Source organism: Chiloscyllium punctatum, chromosome 2 (genome assembly GCF_047496795.1).
Source record: "Chiloscyllium punctatum isolate Juve2018m chromosome 2, sChiPun1.3, whole genome shotgun sequence".
Classification (NCBI taxonomy): domain Eukaryota; kingdom Metazoa; phylum Chordata; class Chondrichthyes; order Orectolobiformes; family Hemiscylliidae; genus Chiloscyllium; species Chiloscyllium punctatum.
In genome coordinates, this window is record NC_092740.1 from 153307184 (window position 1) to 153331476 (window position 24293).

The following is a 24293-nucleotide window of genomic DNA, read 5'->3' on the forward strand; positions in this document are numbered from 1 at the left end:
GTGAGAAATAATGCCACAAACAGTTGCTCTCACCCTAAATGTGGAGTTCAGGTATTTTCAACATGTTTGGACAAAGATGAGGTCAGGAGCTGAGTGACCTGGTGGAACCCACATCGAGCATCAATGAGAAAATTATTGTTGAGTCAGTACCATTTAATGGTACAATTGATGACACCTTCCATCAGTTTGCTGGTGATGGACAGGATAGTAACTTACAGGGTTAGATTTGTCTTGACGTGTCTCAATAATTAAATGTCAGTGTTGTAACTGAACTGGGAATGTTTGGCAGGGATTTTCTTGATATCCTGTGGAGTGAATCAAATTAGCTGAAGGTTGACATCTGTGATTCTGGAGACTTCCAGAGGAGATCAAAATGGATCATGCACTTGCCACCTCTATATAAAGACATTTGCAAATGCTTCAGTCTTCGCACTGATGTCTGGGACTCATGCATGATGGGGTCTAGGAGTGTTTGTGGAGCCACCCCCTCTGCCAGTGAATTGTTGAATTGTTTACACCAGTTATATCTGGAAATGGCAGGACTGCAGAGCTTAGATCTAGTTCACTGGTTAGCTCTGTCTATTGCCCACTATTTATCCTGCTTAGCAGGCAAGCTATTTTGTATTGTAGTAGTTACACCTCATTTTTAATACTTCTGCCCATTGCTACTCCTGCCATGCCCTCCTGGACTCTTCATTGTACCAGGCCTAACCTCCTAGTTTGCTGGTAACAGCACAGTGGGGGCCCCGCCAACCAATGGCAGTTGAATAGTGTTCTGCTGATGCTGGTGGCCCAAGGCACCTGATGGATGCCTAAATTTGAATTATTGTATCTGTTTGGAGTCCACACCATTTAGCACGGTGGTAATGCCACCCAGTGTGAGGCAGGATATCATCAATGGTGGGACTTCAACCCCATAAAGATTGGTCACTCCTCCTAATATTGAACAGATGCTTCTGTGACAGGTAAATTGGTAAGGATGAGGTCAATTGATTCATAAGCTGAGGGGTGATGAAAATTGTGGTAAACTGTAATTAGCAGGAGGTTCCTTTTCCAAGGTTTGTCCTGATTTCATGGTGCTTCATTGCCAGGATAACCTAAAACAGAATGGCATCCTTGACATTGGCGCCATCTTCAAAAGGCCATTGTGCACTCGGACAGCACTGTCCGTCTACAGCTACCCTGCACGCTTCCTCACATTTGCCTCAGACATAACATAGAAAGAAAAATTGCTGCCTTGATTTGTGGATAAGGACCTGGGGAACATGGTCTTCACACCGTCCCACCCCATCACCACCAGCCAGGAGCAGTGGAGAAGGTCATGACACAAGACCATGTCAACCTGGTCAGAGGTTGCCACCCAGGTCAGTGCAGTCTCAGCCATCTGGGGGAATGCCCAGTAATGTACAAAGAAGGTCAATGTCCTTTCCCTTGCCAGATTTGGGTGCCATCACTACCTGCAACTTCTTCCCTCACTTGCTGTCACCCACCGTAACCCTCGAAATTATCCGTGTATACCCTTTGTATTACCACCTGCCTGTTCACTTGGGACCCTTCACTACCCACTCCAAAAGCAAATGTTGTGCCTTCATTATCTTCTCCCTTTAACATGCCACTGTCTGGAGGAAAACAACCAACAATATGGCAGAAAGAGTCAAGACAGGTGGTGCGCTATCCAGTGTTCAGTTGCTTACCCATTTTGAGGAGATGATCTTGACTCTGACCACCATGAATGGTTGACTGACCATATCCAATCCTGATCGAAGGCGATCTCCCATGACTTGACTAAAGATTGCTGATAGATTCCTCATTCCTGATGAAAGACTTTTGCCCGAAACATCGATTTTCCTGCTCCTCGGATGCTGCCTGACCTGCTGTGCTTGTCCAGCACCACTCTGATCTAAACTCTGGTTTCCAGCATCTACAGTCCTCACTTTTGCCTAAAGGTTGCTGATAACCATGACAAGTTTCCTAGTTTTGCATCTGCATTAAATGGTGCCAACAACACCAATACTGTGAGCCTTCTAGCTCTAGCTAAGGGACAGTTCACAACAGGACACAACAAGGCAAGGGATGCTGTAAGAAAGTGAGGACTGAAAAGTCAAAAAAGGTGGTGCTGGAAAAGCACTGCAGGTCAGGCAGCATCCAAGGAGCAGGAGAGTGGATGTTTCGAGCATAAGCTCTTCATCAGGAATGCTGTGTACATTAGGTTGGGCTCAAAATGAGTGAGTACTGAGAATTACCATAGAATCATAGAATCCCTGTAGTGCGGAAAGAAGCTATTCAGCTCATCAAATCTGCACTGACTCTCCAAAGGGCATCCCACCCAGCTCCCCATTCTATCCCTATAACCCTGCACTTACCATGGGTAATCCACCTCGCATGCACACCCCTGGACACCATGGGCAACTTCCCATGTCCAATCCACCTAACCTGCACATCTTTGGATTGTAAGAGAAAACCAGAGCACCCAGAGGAAACCATCCAAGAAAGCAAGCAGACAACCAGAAGATGCAGCCTGGCCCTGTCTGTGTATGTCCCTGAGGGCACAGTATACTTATTGCAGTATGACAGTGTTAGTCACCATTGTGTCCCAAGGTGCACCATTGAAAAGTTCTGTAAATGGATCAGTGGTGTGCCCCAGGGTCTCTTAGAGACTGGCCGAAGCTAGATGCCAGTATCTATAGATGTGGGGTGTCTGTGGTTACTGCCTACGGAGCATGCTCTGACATGTTGGTACCCAGTGTCCAATTTATAGGCCCTTTTGGACAAAGTGGCAAACAGGTTACCAGATACCCGCACCGACGTCAATGTCGAGAATTCTCAGCATCTACCTTATTCAGTTTGGTTGATCTGATAAGCTTTATATTGATGAGATAATGTGTGTAGTTAAGAACATGGTTAATGAGCAATAATCCTCCTTAATGAGCATCATGTTGTTGTCTCGCAAGAATCTCACTTCAGCACTTGGCACGCTCAAATAGATGCAGCGAGTTACTCCTAATGTTGAGATAGGCCTTGCTAAAGTTCTCACCCGTTTCTGCCATAGTTAAGACTGTAATACCATAAAAAATAGGAGTAGGAGTGGGCCATTCGGCCCTTCAAGCCTGGTCCACAATTCAATAAGAACATGGATGATCCTATACTCTTCATATCCACTCCCCTCAGCAAGCTTCCCTTCCTGATCAAGAAGCCATCTATCTCAGCCTTAAATATTCACAAGGACCCACAGCTCTCTATGGCAAGGAGTTCCAAAGACTCACAACCATCTGAGAAGAACGTCCTTCTCATCTCAGTCTTAAATTGGTGCCCCTTTATTCTGAGACTATGCCCTCTGGTCCTGGAATCTCCCATGAGGGGAAATATTCTCTCAGCATTGACCCTGTCAAGCCCTTAAGAATTCGATATGTTTCAGTGAGATCACCTCTCATTCTTCTAAATGCCAGTGAGTTCCAACCTGTTTAATCTTTTCACATAAGACAATCACCTCCATACCAGGACTCTCGGAGTGAACTTTCTCTGAACTGCCTCCAATGAAATAATATCTTTCCTTAAATAAGGGAACCAAAACTGCCCACAGCCTCTTCAGAACCTTATAAGAAATTGCCCACGTTTAAATGATTTATTACTGCCACAATAAACACTACATTTCTCAAATAAAATTATACATTGGCTTAAAAAGAATAAAAGAACACTTGGGTTTAGCCTGTGCGAAAAGAATGAACTTTTACATGACCCCAAGATATTAGAACACAATGTAAAATTCCACGCCAAATTTGGATGAGATTTATGGTGAAATTTCAGCATGAAGTTAGGTTGAAAGTCTGTTCTTTTGTATAGCTGCTGAAAATCCAGCTGTGGTAGTTGAGCTGATGGAATGCATGTTTTACTTTGATTTCTCTTATCCTCCAGAAAGGACTGAAAATAATTTCTTGGAATGCAATTGAATGAAAATGTATACTGTATATATAATAAATTTAAAATATAGTGAGTCATTGTATTCCTTATGAAATTTGTAGCAGAAACACAGGGCAGAAACTTATAGGGGCCTGAACGATATGGGCTTTTGCAAGATTTTGGCAGAATCAGATGTGAACTCGTGCAAGGCAGTGCCTGACATTGAGAATATCCTGCTGCATCTTTTATGCATTTGCCAAGCGGTGAAGCAAGTTTCTTGCTAAGCAGCAGGAAGTTGCCGATTAAGGGGGAATATGGTTTGTTAAAGGCTTTATTTCTTCCACAACTTGCATGATCAATAATCATATCTCACCAAACAAGATGGACCTTGAGTATTCTCATTGTGAAAGTCAGAGCAGGTACATCAGCTCACCACCTGCTCTGAGGAATCTCCATGATGGACACTGGGTACCAAAATCTAACGGCATGCTCCGTGGGCACTGGTCATGGGTACTCCATATCAACAGACATTGGCACCTGACATGTGCCAGCCTCTAAGAACCCTCATGACACATCTCTGATCCACTTACAGGAAGATGCCGTGCTTCAATGCTGTACCTGAGGCTGTCTTCTCATTGTAATTGTTGCCACAAAGATTCTGTAGGCTCAGAGATACATACCTCACCCCCCCCCCCCCCCACCCCACACACACTCATACACACACACACACACACACACACACACACAGCTCATGGGCTAGACCGTCTCTGGGTTATTTGTAGCTTGTCGTAGTGCTCACTCACTCTGAGCCTACCTGGATGCTCACAGAATCACTGCATTGCCTAGCCTTGCCTTTCTGAATTTTGCCCAATCTGCAAGGGCTCCAGGCTTACATGACTCTGTCTTGCCTTGTTGTCCAACGCAGACACAGCCAGAAAGCTTGCTACAGTTGTCAGCGCCTCCGTCAAGTCAATGCTTCTGGCTTTCACTCAGGGGTTTGTAGAACAGTTGAGTTAAGGGCAATGTTCAATAGCACATCAGGGGCTTGCATCAGGAATATCTGGAAGCTCATTGTCCTCCTGTTATGGACTGACATGAGAGAGGCAGATGTTAAGAGAGAGGAACATGAGTGGCACAGCTGTTACTTCAGGTAGAGATATCCCAAATATCAGAAACCATCCAGGGCATCTCCTGGCTAACAATGCTCGTCTAGGTAAACAATGGCCTTTTAACAATGGTGCCAGCACCAGAGACGCTGGTTAATTCCACTACATTCCAGCAGTGCCAAATTGTTCTGAGACTAGGAACGTAGGAATGGGAGTAGGCCATTCAGCCCCTTGAGCCTGTTCCGCCATTCAATGTGTTTGTGCTTGACCTGGAGTCTAACTGCATGTAGCTAACTTTGATCCAGATCCCACAATTTCTTTGCTTAAAAAAATATTATTTTTGAGAAGACTTGTAGTTAAAGTTGAGGCTCTGGATGTAGATTTGCTCACTGACATGGAAGATTTGTTTTCAGATGTTTCATCACCATACAAAGTAACATCATCAGTGAGTCTCTGGATGAAGTCCTGGTAGTTTGCCCACTTTTTATTTATGTGTTTAGGTTTCCTTGGGTTGGTATTTTAACAAATGAGGGGAAATTGCAAGACCACCAGTAATACCCTTCCTGGCATAAAATTCACTAAAGAGGAGGAAAACAACAACAAACTGCCATTCCTAGATGTCACAGTAGAGTGAACAGCCAACAGGAAACTTCAAACCAGCGTCTACAGAAAAACAACACATACTGACCAGATATTGAATTACAGAAGCAATCATCCTAACATCCGCAAATGGAGTTGCATTAGAACATTGTTTCAGTGAGCCACCACAGACTGCAGCACAGAGAAACTATGAAGAGCAGAGGAAAATTACCTAGACAATGTGTTTACAACGGGTACCCAATGAACACAGTCTGCCAATGTCTCAGCAACAAACCCAAACAAGCAGACAAAACACACCCAGAAACCCTAGCCACTCTCCCCTACATCAAAGACATCTCGGAAATGATTGCCAGACTGCTCAGACCTCTCGGCATCATGGTAGCCCACAAACCCATCAACACACTAAAACAGCAACTAATTAATTTGAAAGACCCTATACAGACAACAAGCAAAACTAATGTCATTTACAAAATACCTTGCAAGAACTGTAACAAACACTATATTGGACAAACAGGCAGAAAACTAGCCACCAGGATACATGAACATCAACTAGCCACAAAACGACATGACCCACTCTCACTAGTATTTTTACATACAAATGAGGAAGGACACCACTTTGACTGAGACAACACAGCCATCCTAGGACATGCCAACAGAGACACGTGTGAGAATTCCAGTCACAACAAACACATTGATTTGGATCCCATTTCCCACCCCCTGACAATAAGAACAGGAAATTACATCACTACAGGAAATGACATCACCAACCCAAAGAAACCTAAATACATAAATAAAAAGTGGGCCATACCACCAGTGTTTCATCTGGAGACTCACTAATGATGTTACCAAGTATGGTGACAAAATGTCTGAAAACAAACTTCCAGCTCAGTGAGCAAATCTACATCCAATTTTTTTTTATCTCAGACCTAATATTAACAGCTGATCCAACTTCCAAGGCCATGAATGGAAGAGAGTTTCAAACCTCTACAACCCTTTGTGCTTAAAACTACTTCCTACCATCTCTCCAGTATGGTCTGACCCTAATTCTCAAACTATGCCTCTTAGTTCTAGAATCCCCATCCATTGGAAACAGTTTATCTACCTTGTCCTTTCCCGTTAATATCTTGAAGAATTTGGATCAGATCACCCCTTAACCTTCCAAATTCTGGAGAAAACGAGCCTGTTCTTAACTTAACCCTTGAAGTCCAGGTATCATTATTGTAAACCTTCATTGTACTCCCTCCAAAGCCAACATATTCTTCCTAAGGTGCTCAGATCTGTTCACAGTACACCAAGAGGTGGCTAGAAGCAGATGAGGATGATGCCTTTGGGGTGAGGTAACTAGTGAATGAGGTGTTTTGGGTAAGATACAACAAGAAAATTTGCTAAAACTTTGCTAAAAATTTGTAAATTGAACCTAGTCAGTAAAATGTAAGATTTAGTCCACAGAAAAAATCCATTCTATTTGACAGACGCAGTAATTCTCAAGGAATTTACTCACACAAACAATCTTCAGTTTCACGTGGTAAATTGCATGCTACTTTTGTAGAGAACTCCAGCTCATAATACTGTTATTTCTTTCATCACCAAGGAGACAGTATTGTTTCTCTTGCCTGCAGTGCATTCTGAGTAGGGTGATGAGCTCTGTAATTGGCTTGGTCTCTGCAGACGAGTCTCAGTATTTTCCACAGAGACTTTTGTCACTGTATGAAAATGATGCTAAACATATCTGACTGCTGGTGGTTGCTTTGTAGGCACAAGAGATCTTCATATAACTAGTATTTTAGGAACTGCTTTAAAACCACTCTGGCTTTCAAGGTGCCTTCATTCTTTTAACCCAGTAGTGCAATGAAGTTAGATAATTAACAAATGTTTCTGTGTGGAAAAGACTGCATCTTAAAGATCCACATTTTCAAAGTTGCAATTTACATTAACTTTAAGAATGCTTCAGAATTACAGAGAAAAACAATCGCTTGCTATTACGATAATTATATTCTATTACATTGAAAAAAGGCCCTTGAGCCAATTTAAATATTAGCTCAAACCTCTGGGTAGAATTTCCTTGCTGACAAAATTTGGAAGGAGCCTACTAAATTCTGCAGGTGCCTTACCTCTAAGGGACCAGACCAGCCTGGCCTCGCCACAGTTTAACAAGTGAAGCCTCAGACTTCCCCTTCCCTCACATTGCACAATGAAATGCCAGAGCTTCTCCAAGACCTTCACCATTGGGTTGACATTCTTCAGGGTAATAATTTTCCTCTCCCTTCACTGATACATCTGGTTGGCTTTTCTAATCCGGCCCTCAACTATATTGGAGAGCATTCAGGAGATTTTGTTGGCCTCATTTTCATGGACACTGTCCTCGCAGTGATATTATGGAATCCCACCAGGTGACGTGTATGTTGAACAAAGTGGGAAGATTCTTACCTCACCTAGCCCAAGTCAATGAACTTCTAAGGTAATTTTGTATATCAGACCAGTCATAGGGCTGGACTGAGCATCAACAGTAATCATTTTTTATTCATTCACAGGATGAGGGCATCACTGGCTAGGTCAGCATTTATTGCCCATCCTTAATTGCCCAAAGGGTAGTTAAGACTTAGCCATGTTGTGTTGGTCTGGAGTTACATGTAGGCCAGACCAGGTAAGGATGGCAGTTTCCTTCCCGAAAGGACATTAGTGAATTGGATGAGTTTTCCTGACAATCGGCAATGATTCATCATTACACTCTTAACAGCAGATTATTTTTAATTATTGAATTCAAATTCCACCATCTGCCATGGCAGGATTCAAATCTGGGGCCACAGAACATTACCAGGACCTCTGGATTAACAGTCCAGCGTTAATACCGCTAGGTCATCACCTCCTCGATCATAATCATTTGACCAATTTTTTTAAAATGTTTATATTGTCAGGAGTTCTGACGCCTCATTGTCTCAAACTTTCAAGTATTGTAGCAGCAGATGTATACAACTCCACAAGTCTAATATCAGTCTTATTTCCAGATTCACTATGATGGGATCAGAAATCTGTCCTTTACATTTCAGCAGCTCTTACTTAAACCAAAATGTTATATACAACAATAGAGAAAGAAGCACTCGCAGTGACATGGGCGAAATTTCCTGACTACATCTTAGATTGGCCATTTAATACTGAAGATGACCACAATTCATCATAGCTTTTTTGAATATAAAGGAGGTCACAAAGATTGCGATATATACTGATGCAGTATGACACTGTTACAGAGTATGTGCAAGGAAAATACCAGATTACTGCAGAAACCCTAGCAAGAACAGCCGACTACTTCCCTGGGGAAAAGAAATGGAAATTTTGTCGAAGAAGTTAAACCCTTCATGACCTAAACATTTCCAATTTCAAAAATTTGATCTGCACAACAGAGAACATGCCCGAAGTCACGAACACTGCCTTGATGGCTGACCTCAGTATGTTCCCAGTAACCCAGTCCTGTCACTCTATGTAGGACAACCTTTGTCACATCAGCATCATCAATAAGGCTTTGGTTTCCATTAAATGCCGGTGATCCCATGAGCTGTGTCTGCCTATCCTCAAGCGGATTCACCAAGGATATCCATTTGCAAGTATCACACCTTCTTTCAAAGAATGGTCTTCAAATGTAAAACCTGTCCCATTCACAGAGGAGCAGCCTGACCTTCTTTCCAGCCAGGGCATGAGAAGCTCTTGGTATTGAACACTTTCCATTCAAACAGTGAGTTTTTCTCATCCTTGTGGATTATTATTCCTGTTGGATTGGAGGCCAGAAGCTAAATTGACTCACTGTTGAAGACATTAAACCTTCTTGGAGAAGATTTATTTTCATATGCAGAATCCTGTGCATTGTTGTCTCTGACAATGGATCACAATTCAACAATGACTTTTTCCAATTCTTTTTAGCATCATATGGATATACAAAAGTATATTCTAAATAATTCACTGCTTATTGATCAACTTGTAGCATTCATGAGAGAGATGGAACTTCACAATCATCTGCAATTGCTTCTGTTTCAAACCACCACAGACATCTGACAAAAAAAGCAGCAGCTTAAACTCCATAATCATTGTTCCAAATGCTGTCTTTGTTTACTGTCTTCATTAAAGGAGAATTCTATTTAATGGTTTAACTTTATACTTTCAATACTTTGGTTTGTCTTCATTGTGAAAGAATTCATTGTGCCTGATTGACCTGCAGTAAATTAAGGCTGCAATGAAAAGATTAAAAGCAATTTTTCAATCAGACCTAAACTGAATCAGAACGATGAATTATAGATTACACATAAATTACTGTAGATGTTTTTCCGTCTTGCCAGTCTATGTTTGAGATGGAAAATTCAATTTTAATGTGTCAAAGTGAATGTCAATGATTTTTGTGTTGTATAATAATGACAGTGACAAATTAATATCTAATGTTCAGTTCCACTTTTCCCATCTTATTATCACACTGCCTGCCACTACATTTGTTTGAATGAGCAGAATCAGAGAAATTGAGGAGAGATCCATTGTGTTTTTAAAAAGGAGTGAACGATTGTTTTGAAAAACTGTCATGTCGATTTTTTAATGTTTTGACTGAGCCCATGAGCACAAACGGAAAGCTGTGCCTCATAATTTTCGTGTCCAGGCACCAAAATGCTTAGAGCAGAACAATTCCAAAAGTTGGCATTTTCTTGGTCTAGCCAAAGAAGTATATGGCAGAATATTTCTGTATGAACGCAGTCAGAAAAGTATGGATGTCCAGATTGTTCCCCGAAGATGGCTTGTCATTGCTAAAATCTGAAGCCATTTGCCATTCCTGGCATTCCATTCTATGAACCATTTACCTAAGCCTAAAGACCAGAGGCTAACAAATCTGTCTGACTATTCAATCAGACATCATTAAAGAGTCTGGAATGTCTGTGCTCAATGGACTGAGTTGCACTAATATTTCAGGTAATTATTTTCTGTGATGAACTATGCCCGACACATTTCTTTTGGGGCGGGGGGTGGGGAGGAGGATGGTGTGATTTTGGTTACACAGCAAGAAATATTTTTGCCAATGAATGCATGATCCAGAGGCAGTGATAAGCCACACAGTCACTCAAGCCTGCTCTGTCACTCAAGAATATGCTGGTTGTCTGCTTCAACAGCATTTTCCTGCATCATCTCCAAATTCAGTAATGTTATGAGTAACTGGAAATCTATTGACCTTACTGAGCTTCCACCATTCTCTGGGGGCAGACAAATCCTCTTCATTACAGTCCCAGATAGCTTGCTCCTCATTCTGTGATTTATTGCATGCACCTTGTCTCGCCCTTTAAGAATTTGGCAAGTTTCAAATAAATCACCTCTCATCCTCCGAAACTGTTCCACTTCTCTTCTCATAGAAAATCCCAGGGATTATTGTTCACGTGGGCGGCACGGTGGCACAGCGGTTAGCACTGCTGCCTCACAGCGCCAGAGACCTTGGTTCAATTCCCACCTTGGGCGACTGTCTGTGTGGAGTTTGCACATTCTCCCCGTGTCTGTGTGGGTTTCCTCTGGGTACTCCGGTTTCTTCCCACAGTCCAAAAGATGTGCAGATTAGGTGAATTGGCCATGCTAAATTACCTGTAGTGTTAGGTTTAGGGGAATGGGTCTGGGTGGGTTGCTCTTCGGAGGGTCTGTGTGGACTTGTTGGGCCGAAGGGCCTGTTTCCACACTGTAGGCATCTAATCTAATCTAGAAGGGCTGATGCCCGAAACGTCGATTCTCCTGTTCCTTGGATGCTGCCTGACCTGCTGCGCTTTTCCAGCAACACATTTTCAGCTCTGATCTCCAGCATCTGCAGTCCTCACTTTCTCCATCTAATCTAATCTATTCTAGTAAACCTTCACTGCATTCCCCCTGTGGTAACTATACCTCTCTAAGGTAGTATTATTGCTAGTGCTCAGCTGAGGTTCCGGACAGGTTGTTAAGCACCAGGGTGAGTAGAGATGAACTGGTCCCTCTTCTTTGTTCACCCACCCACTTTGGTTGCAACAAGGTTAGTTTATAAAGGATCCCTTCCCTTTCTCCCAGCTCAAATGAATTTGTGATTTGAAAGGCATCAATTTAATCAGACTTTCGCGAGTACAACCAAGAGTGAACTTATTTGTTACTAAACACATGAACAATAAAAATGTAATAGATAAATAGATTGCAGCTACAGACTAAAAACGAGTGGTGAGTTGAGAAAAGATATACCAATCAGTCTCTGAGTTTGTGAAGAATGTGTAAGGGATGTGGGAGATGCCAGTAGTGCTGTTGTTGGTAGGTTGCTTTTGAGATGCTTGGCTTCACACACTACCTTCGGCCTGTTTCTTTTCAATTGCAGTTTCAATTGACTCTTGATTTCCAGTAGAGAGTGACAACCTTATTCATTACCACATGGACCAAGGATTGAAATTAGCTTTTATCCCATGTCATTGTGAAAAGGGAGCAAAACATGTCTTTTAGTGAGACTCCTGTCTTTCCTCCCTTCATGTTTGCTGACTGAGATATCACATAGGAGATTTCAGTTAAGTTGCAGGCCACATTGCCTTTTGAAGTCTTCCTCCTCGAAGCTTTCTCGACATCGTCTAGATGTGATGTTTCACAGTGTCTATCAATACTGAGGATCATCTGGACAGGCTTTCCAAACTGACATTGAATTATATTGATCAGATGTTACATTCTTGGTCACTTTTTAGGTTTCTGTTGGTCTAACCACAGGCAGTTGTTCAAGAATGCGATTGTTGCATTCCTGCATGACCCTACACTACTCAAAAATTGCACAATACAAACAGCACTTAAAGTGTTGGGCGGTCTAATCGCGTTATAGCCAACACACACTTCAAACGTTCACGCTTTAGAAGTAGCGTTCCCTATTCACCCAATTGTGTTACAGCCAATTTGTGTTAATGAATTGGAGATGCCGGTGTTGGACTGGGGTGTACAAAGTTAAAAGTCACACAACACCAGGTTAGAGTCCAACAGGTTTAATTGGAAGCACACTAGCTTTCGGAGCGACGCTCCTTCATCAGGTGATTGTGGAGGGCTCGATCGTAACAAAATAATTTATAGCAAAAATTTGCAGTGTGATGTAACTGAAACTATACACTGAAAAATTGATTGTCTGTTAAGCCTTTCATCTGTTAGAATACAGTGATAGTTTCACTTCTTTCATGTGTAAATCACAAAACCCTTTTTTTTTAGTTGCATTCTCAGGTTAGCTGTTAACAATAGTGATAGCTAGACAATATGTTGATGAAAGGCTTAACAGACAATCAATTTTTCAATGTATAATTTCAGTTACATCACACTGCAAATTTTTGCTATAAATTCTGTGTTACGATCGAACCCTCCATAATCACCTGATGAAGGAGCATCGCTCCAAAAGCTAGTGTGCTTCCAATTAAACCTGTTGGACTATAACCTGGTATTGTGTGATTTTTAACTGTGTTAATGAAAGATGCGTTATAGTAGAACTACCTGTACCACGCTTTAAGAAAGGTAGAGGCGGAGGTGGCTACTGTAGATGCTGGAAATCAGAGTCAAGATTAGAGTGGTGCTGGAAAAGCACAGCAGGTCAGACAGCATCCGAGGAGCAGGAAAATAGACATTTCGGGCAAAAAAGAATTGCCATAACTTTAACTCTATCAAAATACTTAACAAAATAATACATATTTTAACCACTACTCAACAATGATTTCAATATAGCAATATCCAAGAAGCACACCATTAGCAAAGGCAAATTCAGCAAGACAGATTTCCCTCACTCACTATCTCCTCCAGTCGAGGAGAAAGGAGAACATCGACAGATTGAATCTAGCAGCAGAAAGAGTGACACCTCAAGCTTTTGCAGCAGCAGACAGAGAACTGGATCTCGCAGCTTCACTCCAAAACGCCAGCTTCACCAACAGAAAGCGAAAACTAAAAGCCTGACCCCGCCCACTCATGCTTAAAGAAATCCCAAAGCTATTTACTCTGCTTTCCATGGATCAGTCACCTCAGCACCAGGTTTACAACACTTGTTTCCAAGAGAACGAGCACAGAACAAATCTCTCTCAAAGGCGTATTGCATCACATCAGTAGTCATGACATTAGTGGGAGCAAAACTATACACATAATTTCAGATATGATCTTAGCAAGGTTCTATACAATTGAAAGAAGACATTTTTACACCTGGGGCAGGGATTTACGCTCCCTAAATGTGACAGGGCAGGTAGGGGCAATTCAAATGTTCACGTGGCCAATTGATAACTTCTGAAGGGTCCCAACCCAGCACTGCCCCAAGTATCTGCCTTCCAAGCAAATGGGAAAACTAGCTACTCCCTAAGCACCCTGCCTGCCAGGCTGGAAGGAGTTTGCTATTCGTACCCCCATCTGGGGCCGACTCTGCTCCAGAAACTAGAATTGTGAAAGATAATCACTAGTCTATTACATCTACAGTTATCTCTTTCACTAAACTGGGATGTAAATCATCAGGTCCTGGCAGTTTGTGAATTTTTAGTCCCATTAATTTCTCCTATAACACTATTTTCATTTAAACTAATTTCTTTTTGTTGCTTATTTTTACTAGTCCCATGTATCTTTATTATTTTAGAAGACCTTTTGTATCTTCCACTATTAAGGCAAACTAAAAGTAATTATTTAGCTTCTTTGTGGTTTCCTTATTTACTGTTTGAAAAAAACCTGTTCACTGCAATACCATCAAAGCTGCAAAAGCGCTTTTGTTGAATTGCACGTATGTTAAAACCATATTAACCACAATATAAGCCTCATATACCTATATGTATATAGGTGAGGCAAATCCTACGGGCATTATCACGAGACAAACAATCCAGAGACTTAGGTAATGTTTTGGGGACTTGATTCTAAATCCTGCTATGACAGATGGTGGAATTTGAATTCAATAATAAAAAAAATCTGGAATTAGGAATCTAATGGTGGCCATGAAATTATTGCCAATTGTTGGGAAAATCACATTTGGTTCACTAATGTACTGCAGTCCTTACCTCGTCTGGCCTACATGTGACTCCAGACCCAAAGCACTGTGGGTGACTCTGGGCAATTAGGGATACACAATAAATGCTGGCCTAACTAACAATGCCTATGTTCTGAACAAAAAGAAAATTAGATATCTGCCTGCAACTACCTAATTGCTGTCTACTGTACTCTTTTCATGTCAGAGGTTTCTCACCTTCCATCAACATTCTCTATTTCTTTCTGGAGCTCTCAAGGTGATTGCTTTTAATTTGGATGCACAACAATTTTTGCTTAAGTGCTCATCCATAACACTTGTGAGAGCTGGTCACCCTTGATGATGAAAGGTCATCTACCTGAAACGTTAACCCCATTTCTCTTTTCACAGATGCTGCCTGATCTACTGAGTACTTCCAGCAATTTTACTTCCTTATCAGATGTTCAGCATCTACAGTATTTTCCTTCTGTACTGATTATTTAAATTTAATTTATAAAATCATAGCCAGTTCGATACTACATAAAGACAGTTGTTGTAGAACTCAGTGAGGTTCATTGTGCCAATTGACTGTTTATTGTTGTTCAGTTGTCTCAAGTTTAATCCCGTTAATGTACATGTTCTGCCCAATGAATAACTATATAAACAGAAGGCTCATTTTCCTTAACCTGCCTATTACTCGGTGAGGATTCTGAAGGTGACTCACGATGAAAAGAAATGACATTAATCATTTGGTAGTGAAATATAAACCACTCTCACTCAAATTTCTCCAGGACTGTGCTGCTGACCGAAGAGTGTCAGAAAAAAATCTCCCCCATGCGCAGATGCTTGGCCATTAACCCTATGCTAAATTACGGGGTTACAGTGTATAGCATATTCAGCAAGCTGGGGCATTTCATTAATATCCAGTCTGTTCTGCACTAATTACCTTAGCAGTCTTTGGCTTCCAAAAATTAGGTTGTTTTGCCTCAAGATAGAAGATATTCAATAATCTCTAATATCCTTAACCTACATTTATCCTGGGACCATTCGGGAGGCTCATGCTTGCTCGCGATTGTTGAGTTTCATTTAAAAAGCATACAGCACAGAATTCCCAGGGTAGCCCAGAAGTAGCCAGCCATGACATGCCCTTACATTGAAGATCCACTCATCCAACCTCCAACACACCCCCAGCACCACTGCCACCAGAAAGAAGCATGTTTCAATCTTCATTCCCGATCTCCTCAGAGACTCTGCCTTGGCCCAGACTGGAACTTGGGGGGCCTCTTGAGTTCAGGCAGGGTGCCCTAAATATGCCTGACTTGCAGCGTGTGGATTTCCCAATGGACAATTTTTTGGCCAAAATGAAATCACACAACTGACATGTGCAGGCCTCATTTACATCAAATAATTGTTAGAATTTAATCATTTGGTTCAGGTTACTATCTATGTCAAGGGACCACCTGTGGTTTCCTTTTCACCCATTCTGATTAAGCCTGCTGTACCAGAACTGTGCTGATGTAGCTTAAAAATAAGACTACCACACCTTCTCAGGGTAATAATTGTTGGTCTTTTCATTAATGCTCATATCTCTTCCTTTCAATTAAATTAAGCAGAAGGCTTGAAGAAATGAAAGCATTTTTCACTATTCTTTTGGAACCCTTAATTCATGTCCCTTTCTAACATATAGAATGAGCAAAGATGGGGCACTTCAGTAAACATGAGATTTTACAATGTTTTCAAAGCGGACTTAGAAGAACCTTGATTCCTGCTCCCTGGAATGTTCACATCCTCACTTTCAAATTTTTTCAATGAAGGAAATTAGGTGTATCTGTCAAAACAAAATGAAGCTGACAGATATATGCTTAACTAGCCAGAGAATATTGTGTTGGTCTAATAGGTTTTGGAGACAAATCTGTTTGTCAAGTAATTGCAAACTTCATCTCTTTGAATGGAACAACCAAAGAAAAAGTTCACACAGTGAAGCACAGTGTGCTTCCTGTGGACTGCTATGATTTTATATCTTTCTGTGAGTCAAATCTGAGGATTACCTCTGATGTTAAAAGGTTACAATAGTGTAGGTGTGTATAACTCTTGTGCAGCACTGGTGAAGTGACGAGATTAAGTACAAGTATGAAAGATCTTGTACATCACATTTGGGCATTGATGTCAAATCCAGCATTCTGTATAACCAATTAAAGCAGCTCCATCTGATCAATGCATTGTAAGATATGGAGTCAAGCTTGACTTAATACATGAACACTTGATGTGCAGGAGGTGTATTGTGCAAGGGGTCACAGTGAGTGCTCGTAATCTGCCACCCCGGACGTCTTGCATTAAAGGATTTAAAAGGATTAACCTCAGAAGTGATTTGCATAAATTCACAGGGGAAATCAGCTAAAGGAGCTTTTTTTATATATGTCATATGATAGAATTGATGGGTGAGGCAGAATTTCCTTTAACTTAGGCAATTGCATAAAAATGATGTGGACTGGGGTGAGCAAGGTCAAAAGTCACACGACACCAGGTTATACTCCAACAGGTTTATTTGAGATCACAAACTTTCGGAGTGCTGCTCCTTCATCAGGTGAATCATTCTTCCTCAGGCATACGCTTAATCAATTTTCATTTAATTTTAAGAAAACAGGGTGGTTCTGGGCAAATTAGTTCATTCTTAACAAAACTGTAAAATAATGACAAGCTTTTTAAGTACCATACCATTCAGATATTAAAAAAAATTGTTCAACACTCCATGCACCATTGTTTTAAAGCAAGTAAAATTGGGAAAATATTGTACATCTTCAGACTTATTATTTAATTCTGTCTAACTTTTCTTCTGATGTTTGCCATATTAAAAAGGAAATAGACTCTGGGGAAGAGTTATGGTTGAATAGCTGACAATGTGTTCAAGGTGTGAGATGTGGCTATGGAGGCTTCCATTAGATGCTAGATTGAAGATCAGCTAAGCTATCAGTATCAGGCATTAGTCGTGCTTGTTCAAAATTGTTGTTGCGTGAATGAGGAGAGAGTGTTGAATGGAACAGTTTGTAAAAGTGATGGTTCTTTTGGAAAGAAAGAAATACAGATAGGGATAGGGTATATAGGCAAGGTATTTTCCCTGGGGTGGGGGAATCCAGAATTAGAGGGCATAGGTTTAGGGTGAAAGGGGGAAGATATAAAATGGACCTAAGGGACAGCTTTTTCACACAGAAGGTGATGCATGTATGGAATGAGCTGCCAGAGGAAGTGATGGAGGCTGATACAATTATAACAAATAAAAGACATCTGAAAGGGTATATGAATAGGAAGGGATTAGAGGGGTATCAGCCAAGTGCTTCTAAATGGGACTAAATTAATTTAGGATATCTGGTCAGCATGGACAAGTTGGACTGAAAGGTTTGTTTCTGTGCTGCACATCTCCATGACTCCATGAAGATAAATGCACTGACTTTGACTTGTAGCAGTCTGTCCGGGTACTCAGGGTGACAGAAATAACAATGACCTCTGTGCCTTCGAGTGAGAGAGGGAAGGACCCTGCATGACTGAAACTGCAGGGGAGAGAATGAGGACCACAGTTTCCCACCATAGGAGTGCAAGAGAGTGCAGGGTCAGCAGCTTCACAAACAGCATGACAGAGCATGGGGATAATAGTCTTATGTTGGAAGGGCAGTAGATGGGACACAAATTTCGAGCTAGATCTGCTATAGGGATCTCACAAGGAGGTCACCCGGTGTCAGTGCCATCTTATATCTTGCTTTATTACCGTGCCATTAATAGACTGATGAATGGACTCTCTACCTCAAATTAATGTTGATCTTGTTAATATTAAGCTTGCTTTGTACACCTACTGTTCAGTGTAACCTATATATCTCACTCTGTCCAAGTTTCTTTTTCATCCTATGGTATGTTGTCCTGGCTTACTATGATCTGCCTGTACTGGATGCAAACAAAGCTTTTCACTGTACTTGTACTTAGATACACTTGACAATAAATCAAATCAAGCAATCAATCAAAAAAGTTAATATGCTCCCTGCATGATCTTGAACAGGCACAAAATGATTGAGCATCATTTTGTGCAACAATTACATTTTCAGCCTATTTTCCTTTTGGACAATCAAAAGAAATTGATGATAGGAAATATGGCTTGATATCAATCTCTTAAGGGTTATTTCCCATTTTCATTGCAACAATCACTTTTACAGATTGAAAGAGATTTTGGCTAATTTCTGACAGGAAACAGGAATGCCTATTTAATATTTGAAGATTCAATTCTTGCCAGACTTAGGTGAAACGAACTGTTTCAAATGATTTCAACATAAATGCAAAGATGTCCTTGCTTATATTTGTATTATTGTTGAGCTGCTTTCCCTTGAGTCGGAAATGATTGAAGATCAAAATGTTAAATGATTTTGCTGAGGGATATCCAACTGAAGTCTTTAGTAATCACTGCTGTGTATATCATTACATTTAAAAAGCTAAGCCACATGCATTATGCAATTTGGAATTTATAATGCATGTATATCTTGTCAAGTCACCACAGGGAGTCTCATATTGACTACAGTTTCAGAATAGGGAATGAACTACTTAATGTATGTCGTTTATTAGTTTCTCATTTTGGTTCTGTAGTCTGGAAGACTTTATCATTAAGGTTTTTAAATTTCCAAATGGATTACATAATTAAAAGCTTGAAGCAGTGTGCCATAACAGGGACAGAAAGCTGCATTTTCACAAAGGTGGGAAGAATCTGTGGATGTGGAAATATAGTAGTGTGGAAGTGCAATCTCCATTGATAACAGATCTAGTTTATATCAGTGGGAAAAGCATGAGGGTTTACTTTCCTATTTGTCTTTCTTCTCATTGTATGGACTTTTGAACTTCGTGCCCAGCAAATATTTCCAGAACTGGAAGCCAATGTATCCTTGTCACAGATCTCCTCGTGGTTGTGCCCATTACGGGCACATTGACAGGAAATATGAATAAAATGGCAGCATGGGGGAGTGGATGGGTGTTTTGAGGAAACACTGAATTGACATTGAGGCAGTGGGAGGAGAATGTTGGAGTGTACCCAACAGCATTAAAACAACGAACAGAATGAAGGCAGGCCATCTAGTGATCAGCTCAAAGCGATCACCTTCCTTTGTGGATGCTGAAAATCTGCTTATGGGTTTGGCAGCTACAGCTTCATCTTATCTCTGCTTCCTTAGATTGAAGCTACCTGCCTCAGTTCTGAAACTCTGTCCTCAAACATGCACTGGGCCTCTGTTTGTCATCTAAACTGTGTGAATTTGGTGATGGTTTTGATTAGATTAGATTAGATTCCCTACAGTGTGGAAACAGGCCCTTCGGCCCAACCTGTCCACACCAACCCTCCGAAGAGTAACCCACCAAGACCCATTTCCCTCTGACTAATGCACCTAACACTATTGACAATTTAGCACGACTGATTCATCTGACCTGCACATCCTTGGATTGTGGGAAGAAACCAGAGCACCCGGAGGAAGCCCACACAGACACGGGGAGAATGTGCAAACTCTAATTCTTATAGTCTGCCCTGTAACTAGTACTGGAAATCTGAGCATAGTTGAATATCTCCTTTTTTCTCTTTGTTTGGATACGTGTCGTATCTATTACCTTTCAGCCAAGATTTACCTATCAACTATTATCCATCTGCCAGCCAAAGAGCATCCCCCACCCAGACCCACTTCCCTATCCAACATTCCCTCCACCTACCAACCTGTCCTTTCACTCTAACAGGAATATATTGTCTCTGGACTCTCGTTATCTCATTTTTGAAGGCTTCCCATTTTCCAACCGTCCCTATACCTGTGAAAGTTCTTGCCTAATACCATCAAAATTAGCCTTCCTCCAATTTAGAACTTCAACTTTTAGATCTGGTTTATCCTTTTCCATCACTGTTTTAGAACTAATAGAATTATGGTCACTGGCCCCAAAGTGCTCCCCCACTGACACATCAGTCACCTACCCTGCCTTATTTCCCATGTTTTGCTCCTTCTCTAGTAGGTACATACTGAATCAGAAAAATTTCTTATACACACTTAACAAATTCTCTCCATCTAAACCCTTAACACTATGGCAGTGGAAAGTTAAAATCCCCTACCATAACCACCTGATTATTCTTACAGATAACTGAGATCTCCTTGCAAATTTGTTTCTCAATTTCCCTCTGAGTATTAATGAGTCTATAATACAATCCCAATAAGGGGTGATCATCCCATTGTTATTTCTTAGTTCCTCACAAATAACATCCCTGGATATATTCCCAGGAATATCCTCCCTAAGTACAGCTGTAATGTTATCCCTTATCAAAAATGCCATTCCCTCTCCTCTCTTGGCTACACCCCCCCCCCCCCTCCACTTTCTACCCTTCCTATAACATTTGTATCCTGGAACATTAAGTTGCCAATCTTGTCCATTCCTGAGCCACGTTTTTCTAACTGCTGTGATATCCCAGTCCCATGTTCCTAACCATGGCCTCAGTTCATCTGCCTTCCCCATTAGGCCTCTTGCATCGAAGTAAGTGCAGTTTAATTTATCAGTCCTACCTTGTCTCTGCTTTGTTCCTTCCTGCCCTGACTGTTTGATTCACTGCTTTTCCCAAATGTACCTGTCTCAGATTGATCTCTTTTCTCAGTTTTTCCCTGGGCTCACCACCCCCGCTCCCCCCACCCCCACCGCCCCACACCCTACTAGTTTAAATCCTTCCGAGCAGCTGTAGCAAATCTGTCTGCCAGTATACTAGTCCCATTCCAATTCAGGTCCAATCCAAACTTCTTGTACAAGTCACTTCTACCTCAGAAGAGATTCCAATGATCCAAGAATGTGAACCCTTTTCCGATGCACCAGCTCCTCAGCCATGCGTTCATCTGCTCTATTCTGCTATCCTTGCCCTCACTAGCTGAAGGAAGCAGTAAATACATATATTTCAGTGGACCCATGAACAGTTGAATACAGAATGATTGCAATTGAACATAGCTGACAATGATCAGCACCAGTGTTTCATTTCTTTTTGTCTTATGCATTTCATATCGAAGGATCAGTTAGCCTGGACGACAGGTTTGCGATGCAAAGTAACACCAGTAGCATGGGTTCAATTCCAACACTGGTTAAGGTTAGCATGAAAGTTTTGCCTTCTCAGGCTCTCGCCTCTTCTGAGGTGTGGTGCCCCTCTGGTTAAACCACCTCCAGTTGTCTCTCTCTTTCTAAGAGTGTGATCCTCTGGGTCTATGGTGATGTACCTTTACCCTCTTTCTGTCCATAATCTTGCAAATATTTTGTAACCAAGCTGTTCAGAGATGAACAAAGATTAACAAAGATGTTACTATGACTGGAGTGTTTGAGTCATAAGGAGAGGCTGGGACTTTTTTCCCTGGAGCATTGGAGGCTGAGGTAAAAACAATGACTGCAGATGCTGAAAAACAAATACTGGATTAGTGGTGCTGGAAGAGCACAGCAGTTCAGGCAGCATCCAACGAGCAGCGAAATCGACGTTTCGGGCAAAAGCCCTTCATCAGGAATAAAGGCAGTGAGCCTGAAGCGTGGAGAGATAAGCTAGAGGAGGGATGACCTTGTAGAGATTTATAAAATCATGAGAGGCATGGATAAGGTGAAAAACCAAGGTCTATTCTCCAGGGTGGGGGAGTCCAAAACTTGAGGGCATAGGTTTAAGTTGAGAGGAGAATAGATTTAATAGGAACCTAGGGGGCAGCTTTTTCACACAGAGGGTAGTGTGTATAGAACAGGCTGCCAGAGGAAGTGGTGGAGATAAGTACAATTACAACATTCAAAAGGCATTGGGACAGATACATGGATAGCAAAGGTTAGAGGGATATGGTCCAACAGGCAAATGAGATGCGTTCAGTTTAAGATAACGGATAAATATGGATGAGTTGAGACAAAGGGTCTGTTTCTGTGATGTATGATTCTATGTCGCTATGTTAGTACACATTTCTGAAACAGGTGGGACTTGAACCCAGACCCCTGTGCTCACATATAGGGACACTATCACTATGGTAGTGATGTTCTACACTGTAAAGGTGGAATTTTTATATTCCCTAGAGGTGAGTTCTGAGATGTGGAGGGCCTAGCTGTAATTATACTACGAACCAGTTGCCGGGTAGTGGGATTGCTCATTCAAAGGTATCCAGTACCTGATTGAGAGATCCAGTATCTGGATAGGGCTGGGAGTTGGTAGGCTGCTGCGATCCACACCACTGCCCTATTATCCAACCCTCCATCTCAACCCACCATCCCTACCTTTGCTAGTGACCCTCTCCTTACGGAGGATCTCCAAGCACAAAATGAGGTGCTGTCCTTCCAGCTTGTGCTGAGCTTCGCTGGAGCAGCCTGAGACAGAGATGTTGGCCAGGGAACGGGCTGGGGTGTTAAAGTGGCAGGCAGCTGGCTGCTCAGGGTCTTTTTGGGGGCAGAAAGTAGGTGTTCTGTGATGCAGTCACCCAGTCAATGCTTCGTTTCCCCAATGTAGAGGGGGCAACATTGTCTCCATTAGCAGCTATTCATTCTCCCAGGCTCACCTTGATCCACTTCTTTGCCTGTCCAACTATTTTACTCTCCATCTTTGGGCTCTATCTCCATCTGTCACTTACTGTCCTCCCCCCACCCCATCTTATTTATTAAAAACAACCTTTTCCTGGCTACCATCAGTTCTGAGGAAGGGTCACTCGACCCAAAACGTTAACTCCGACTTCTCTCCACAGATGCTGGCAGAACTGCTGAGATTTTCCAATAATCTTTGCTCTTGTCTACAATAATTATACTCACTCTCACTTCTTGGCTTGAGTAAGATCATTGTCTTCCTGTTTCTTCTGAATGTCCATTCTGGCACTTTGACAAGATCTCAGTTAATGTTTTGGTCTGATGATCAGGCAGAAAATCTGATTAAGATTGAGACAGCTTTCACCCTGTTTCTAGGGTTGGGCCATCACTACTGCTCTGTCCTGTGGTGTTTGTCCATTTGTTTCAACTTCCTCATCTTGAGAAGTTCAATTTAGCCTAAGGTTGCTTTTAAACTGTCACATCCATTTATAACATCCTTCCCATTAACCATTCAGCTGGATTTGCATTAACAATTTCAGGCTGTGCCGTTGCAAATAAATAGAGCTCATTTCTAGTCTTGATTTCTATGCATTAATGTCTTCACTGTCTTGACTGCTTTTTCTGCCTCTCCACTTATCTCCAGTAGGAGTGGAGAACTTCATACCTGCTTAATGTTTGCCTCCAAAGTGAACTTGACAAAATCACAAATTGAGATCCATTGCCTGACACTAATTCATCCAGGAACCTGTACACTGCAAAGATTCGTTTTGCTATTCTGATCACTGTGTCTGATGTGGTTGAAAGCGAGTTTGCCACTTTTTTTTAGATTAGATTACTTACAGTGTGGAAACAGGCCCTTTGGCCAAACAAGTCCACACCAACCCTCCGAAGAGCAACCCACCCAGACCATTCTCCTACGTTAACCCCTTCACTTAACACTACGGGCAAGTTAGCATGGCCAATTCACCTAACTCAATCCATCCTGAATAGTAATTGACTAGGATTTGGTACATCTACTCTTTGATTCTGAATAAATTCATTGCTAACTTTCCCTTTACAGAAATCTAGTTCAAAATGGGAGGTAATGGCTTAGTGGTTTTATCACTGGACCCTGTTAATCCAGAGCTCCAGGTAATGTCCTGGGGTCCAGGGTTCAAATCCAACCACAG

At 41.7% G+C, this 24293-nt stretch overlaps 1 protein-coding gene across 2 annotated transcripts in view; it reads left to right on the forward strand.

Moving 5' to 3' along the window:
- The window catches only part of glis3 (GLIS family zinc finger 3), a 593089-nt gene that overhangs the window by 245913 nt on the left and 322883 nt on the right, over nucleotides 1-24293 (forward strand). The window lies entirely within an intron of this gene.